The following is a 6,262-nucleotide window of genomic DNA, read 5'->3' as shown; positions in this document are numbered from 1 at the left end:
CTGCAATATACAAAGCTGTCAGGCAGTGGTGTAAAGTAACTAAGTACATTTACTCAAGTACTGCACTTAAGTACGATTTTGAGGTATTGTACTTTACTTGAGTATTTCCGATACTTAAACTTCTACTCCACTACGTCTCAGATGTCGTGATGCAACGCATTGTGAGTTTATAGATCGGTTATTTTCAAAAGATTGTGTACACATTTTGGACTTGTGAAATGGGACATTCTGCAATATGAGTACTTGCACTTTTAGTACGATTAGTACATTTTGATGCCGATACTTTTGTACTTTTAATTGAGTACATTTTGAACACAGGACGGAGTACATTTCCATACCAGTAATTGATACTTTTACTGAAGTCAAATATTACTTTGAGTACTTTTTCCGCCACTGATCGTCAGGTCTCATCTGAACTAGGGCATTGAGCAACTAGTAAATCCACTAGTCGACCTTGTTGGTACTAGTTGACTAGTACTAGAATCTGAACGCATCCAGCTGATGAGCAGTTCCACCAACGTGTGTGGCCGGTGACCTGATGTACATGTTTGGTTCCTAACAGTGTGTGACTTATGGTTTGTTGTTCCAGGGAGCCACTAACTACAGAAGCGTCATCGGAGTCCTTTGGTGCTATCATTTTGGTGCTCGTCCTGAAGAGAGGGCACGCACGCACGCACGCACGCGCGCGTGCAAACACACACCCTTCTCTGGGTGCCTCAGAGGAGAAAAGGACACTCACTAGGGAGCGAGGCGGCTTCCTCGTTGTCACATCTGCCGTCGGAGCGAATTCACAAACCCTCCCGACCACCCTTCACCCCCCCCCCCCCCCCCCCCCCCCAAATCCTGTTTATTGTCCTTAGACCTCCCCTCCTCCCCCACCACCACCAAATAAATGTTTTGTAAATGTGTTTTATACCTCATTTTTTATTTTTCGGGTTTGTTTCTACTGTATTTTTGTATGTGAGAATTGTTTTGTTTTTTCTATTCAGTCCAAAGGAGGAGAAGTGTTTTAAGCTGTATGTGTGAGTCTAGTTTTTATGTCAATCAAAAGAAGTTTTTAAAACGTTCACCCGTTCGAGCCAAACTCCCATTGGGTAGCTGTGCCGGGGCAATAGGGACTTTAAGCAAGCGACTGTTTTCAGGACGGCTCCGCTAGGCGGAAGTACGGCGGCTATGACGGACCCGCCGTAGCTGTCAAAATCGTTAAGCAAACAGGCGACGGCGACATTGGCTCCCATGGTGACGCGTCTATGCAGCATGTGTCAAACTTTTTTGTTTAAACACCCCGTCGCGCATCAGCTAACTTGCCGATATTGCTTAATAATTCTTACATGCGCTGGACATGATCAGCAGTGGAAAGAGGAAGGTGCTGGAGCAATCTGTGTTATTCTAAAACCGTTTTAATAAACATGGTTAATATGACATATTGGTATTAGTGTTATTTCTTCATTCAGAGCATGCCAACACATTACACAGCATAAGAGGTGATGGAGCAATCGGTGTAAATGTATGACAGCTATCATTTCAATAAACATGGTTATGACATGGCGTTGTAGACACTACGTGTAAGTGTAGGTTCTGCCGTAGTAGAAAGGGCTGCGACGGAGAGCAGGTTTATGTATCGAGCACTGATCCATTTACGGAGCCGACTGCCGTAGCCGTCGTTGCTTAAAGTCGCTATTCTTGTTAGGTGTGCACCAGTGCATTCTGGGTGGCTGTGCCAGGGCATCCTGGGTAGCTGTGCCAGGGCATCCTGGGTAGCTGTGCCAGGGCATCCTGGGTAGCTGTGCCAGGGCATTCAACTAGATCAGGGGTTCCCAAACGTTGTCATGTCAAGGACCCCCAAATTGACACTAATTCGCCATTTGAAGAGATATGCCAGGGACCCCCATAAGAGATGATTTGTATGGCTCTAAGCAGTGATTCTCAACCTATTCAATTTCAAGGACTACCAGTTTGACATGCAAGAAGCTTGCTTCACTCTTCTTGTGAACTCAATACTGATGGAGTCAGGTTAAGAGATTCTAGGCACAGACACCATTTAGTAGCATTGGAATTGAAATTGAATGGAGCCCTGTACCCTTTGCATTGGGAACATTACATTACAAAATACTCATTACCTGCTTAAAATGTTAATCAATGATTGTTTGGATTGCATTGACATGTCCCGTAGTTATTTGTGGATTACTGTGCCGTGCCCCAAACATCTGTAAGGTATGAAGTTAAATGGAAAATGATAGCTGTTCTGTTAATTGACTAACAGATTACAGTTTGATCATCAGATTACTGCGATCTGATTATTAGTTTCCCATCCCTGTGTACCATGATAGAGATGACATCATCCCTGTGTACCATGATAGAGATGACATCATCCCTGTGTACCATGATAGAGATGACATCATCCCTGTGTACCATGATAGAGATGACATCATCCCTGTGTACCATGATAGAGATGACATCATCCCTGTGTACCATGATAGAGATGACATCATCCCTGTGTACCATGATAGAGATGACATCACCATGATAGAGATGACATCACCATGATAGAGATGACATCAGTGATTGATGATGTACTGACGCATTTCTCTGCACTACTAATCTGTATTTCACATGAAATGACAAATCCTATTTTGCCAAATATTTTGTATCACTACTTTTAAAGTCTTCTTTTTTTGTATCTTTTTCTTTTTTTACAAGAGGTGATATTTATGACAATAAAATGTGATCCAGGACTTGACAGTCTTTGCATTGTGTTTCTTGCCTAATAGGGTTAGACTAATATAGACTAATAATACGGTTAGACTAATATAAGTCTGTGGTTCTCATAGTGGGGGTATGACATTGTGTTGATGTGAAAGGCCTGACTGCACAAGAGGAATGGAGATGCTTCACAAATCTGACGATTGGGAGAAAGTGGACCTCTTGGCAAAGGGAAGCTTAGGCAGAGAAGTAGATGTTCACCTGCCCTGGGGAGGGGTGCAATTTAGGGGATTAAGTGAAGAAGGTTTGGTAAGGGAGTGGCAAGCAGGATGGGATAAGGAGGATAAGGGTGCAACCTAAAGGGTGAGTTGCCGGTTAGATCCCTAGTTCTATCCTGGGCTCCCCCAGAGTTAGTGTCCTTGAGCAAGACTCTGAACCCCCAATTGCTCCCGAAGTGCAGGTTAAGTGCCTTGTATGGTTTCCTCCACCATCGGTGTGTATGTGTGTGAATGTAATGTACAATCTATGTAGCCTAAAGCGCCTTGGATAAAGGTGGTGTATTATACACCATTTACCATTTAAAGTGAGTGAGGAGTGCTGCATTGAGTGAGGAGTGCTGCATTGAGTGAGGAGTGCTGCATTGAGTGAGGAGCGCTGCATTGCACAGAGATGCAGTAGAGCTGTGTAGATGGAGGCTGGGGCATTGTGGGTTAAAATCAAAAAGAAGAAGAAATTACATACATAGGGATGGATGGACACACAGCCTGGGCACACTTGAACTTCCTTCAAAATGACGCTGGGGCAAGCTTTTCCGGGAATCTGGCCGACGTGGCAATCTGCCGCGTGGGTGGAGCTTCATTTCCATCCACCAGCTGTCTAAAAACCCGGAAATGACGCAAAAGACAGCTTCTTTTGTCCGCGCATGGAATCTTAGGTGTAATTACAGCCAGGGATAGGGATGGACATAGGGGCATTGCTGTTCCTTGGAGTGGCTGCACATACCACTCAAAAAAGAAAAGAAAGACATAAAACATTAAAATATTAGCAGTAATGCAATACAGTGAGGACATGAATAACAAGGAATTTAAAAGATCAACTAAAAGCAAGAGTGTAGTGTAGAAGTAGGTCTTGACTTGAGCTGTGCTTTAAAATGTCTACAGAGGCTGCCTGTCAAAGGTATAGTGGGAGTTTGTTCCACACCGTCGGCCCGTAGAAGCAGAAAGCTGCTTCACTGTATTTTTTAGTTGCCATTTTTTAGGCACCGCGAGCAGGCCAGCAGTGGAAGACCTGAGGGGGCAGTTTGGGATATATTTAGGCAGGCAGTCATGTAGGTAGGAAGGTAGGAAGGCATGTAGGTAGGAAGGTGCATGACCATTGTAACAAGTAAAATAAGCTTAAGTAATGCAAAGTATTAAGGGTGCCAACTGCCAGGTATACTCTTGGTTGCTTGTTTTTGCAGAAAATGCACTAAAGACTTCTGGTGATTAGTAGTTTTTGTTCCCTACCTATGTTGAATACACTTATTGTAAGTCGCTTTGGATAAAAGCGTCTGCTAAATGACTGTAATGTAATGTAATGTAATGAAGAAGAAGGATCAGTAAATCTGTGCTCCAAAGCATATGGGTCTGGTGAGAAAAACTTGCACAGCCTGGCAGAGCTGGCTCTGAGCTGACCCAAGTTCACAAACAGGTACAGAACACAGCACAACACTGACACCTGCTGGACATAACGGGACACAACATTGATTACGCCTAGTGCAGATGGTTCCAAACAAAGCAATGTCACTGGGCAATGGGCATACAGAACAGGTGTTAATCAACTCTAGTCAACATATTGCAGGCACCTGTTTTTTCTTTCTTTATCGGCTCCACAGACTTTGAGAGTTGTGTTGGATTCATGTTAATGTTCTAAATATCCATGGACTATATGGACTATAGTCACGTTTTTTCGTCACGCTTTTTCGTCACGTTTATTCGTCACGCCTTTTCGTCACGTTCTTTTATTATATAGTCTATAGTGAAGTCCATAGCCTATAGTCCATGGACTATATGGCTAAGATTTCTTCAGAATATATTTGACACTGTTTTACTACGACACTAGGACAGTAGACGATTCTCAAACCTTTTATTTTCAAGGACCCCATAACTTTTTATTTTCAAGGACCCCATGACTCTGAATGTGTACCAATGGTACAAAATGGACCCGTAAGGGTAGGCTACATTTGGTTCTATTTGTGCACTCTCAAGAGTTACAGATCTGTTAAGGTCATTTAATGCTACAGCTCTTTGAGTTTCTGGTAATATTATTGTTTGCTCATTTGTATGTCTGTGGCAAAATGTACATAAATGTCCACCACACCCCTGAATGTTACAACAATGTTAATGAAGTGTCCTGTAAATCCATATGGGCTGGGACTCCTTGGAACCATGACACTTAAATAAAGACAAATCAGTGCCCGGATCCGGATGCAATAAGGCTGTTCTACTGAGCACTAGAGTTGTGCATTCAAAATACAAAATCAGACACAGTAAGTATGTATAGTTTATATATAGTTTCATTAAATAGATATTCCAATGTTACGCCCTTAGCTTACGCATGTTTCATGATAACTACTTTTTATGTATGTGATGTATTGCCATGCTTTTTGTTTTGTTGCTTATTGTAAATCGCTCTGGATTAAGAGCTAAATGCCTACATTGTAAATATTGTAAATGGCCCAACAAATGGCGTGATGCCAGTGAAAGGAGAGATGCTTCTAAATATGTCACATCCGACCAACACTACTGTCTGTGTGATGCTCCATGCTGGGACTTACTGATCCACTCGCTGTTAAAACTTTAATATAAAAGGTAAAATGCAATGACGTGACATGATATGTACAAGCATCCCTGCTTTCAGTGGCATATCACGCCATCTGCTGGGCCATTTGTGCCATATCTATGATTTGTGCATGTACAACTTCCCGGTCTCAACTGTACATGTTTCTATCCTTCCAGGGAGCAACATGGAGTCCACCTTACGGTCTTCGCTTCCTAACCTTATTTAATTAACCTTGGCCTAGTCCAGGACATAAGTGAGCCCAGTGTCCATGACATCATGGAGCCCATGGACACTTTGAAATACTGAAATATCTAAAAACACATAATACCCACATAAAACCCCCCAGGAAAGTGTTTCTTGTCTCCCAAACATCATTCAAATAAGATCTGGTTGCAACAGGGGTGAAGTGGCCCTTTAACCCATTCTGAACGGGAACCCCTTTGGTGTCTTAAGCATTATGTTATAATTACTTTAGCTATTGAAAAATAGCTGGAACAACATATTTTCAGATGGGGGTTCGCAACCATATTCAGATAATTCTGGGGGTGACATGAAAAAGGTTGAGCACATGACATTGAAACATTGTTTTGATTTAGAATACTTTTTTTTAGAATGGGTCTCAGGTCAACACCCTCTCACTTTTCAACCTATCTTCATATAATAGGTCCTCACTAAAAATCATGACAATATAAATTGGGGTAGGTATCAGAGATACAAAATGCCATTAAATGGGGGTCCG

General features: G+C 42.4%; 1 protein-coding gene across 1 annotated transcript in view; it reads left to right on the top strand.

Annotated features, from left to right (window-relative positions):
- The window catches only part of nid2a (nidogen 2a (osteonidogen)), a 44,066-nt gene extending 41,331 nt beyond the window's left edge, over positions 1-2,735 (top strand). The window contains exon 24 of the mRNA XM_079495333.1: positions 590-2,735. The gene's annotated coding sequence lies outside the window, so the exon portion shown is untranslated. The remainder of the gene's footprint in view (positions 1-589) is intronic.
- The last annotated feature ends 3,527 nt before the right edge of the window (positions 2,736-6,262 follow it).

Source organism: Electrona antarctica (genome assembly GCF_951216825.1).
Source record: "Electrona antarctica genome assembly, chromosome: 24".
Classification (NCBI taxonomy): Eukaryota; Metazoa; Chordata; class Actinopteri; order Myctophiformes; family Myctophidae; genus Electrona; species Electrona antarctica.
The sequence above is the reverse complement of the archived record's forward strand: the minus strand, read 5'-3'. Positions and strand labels throughout refer to the sequence as shown.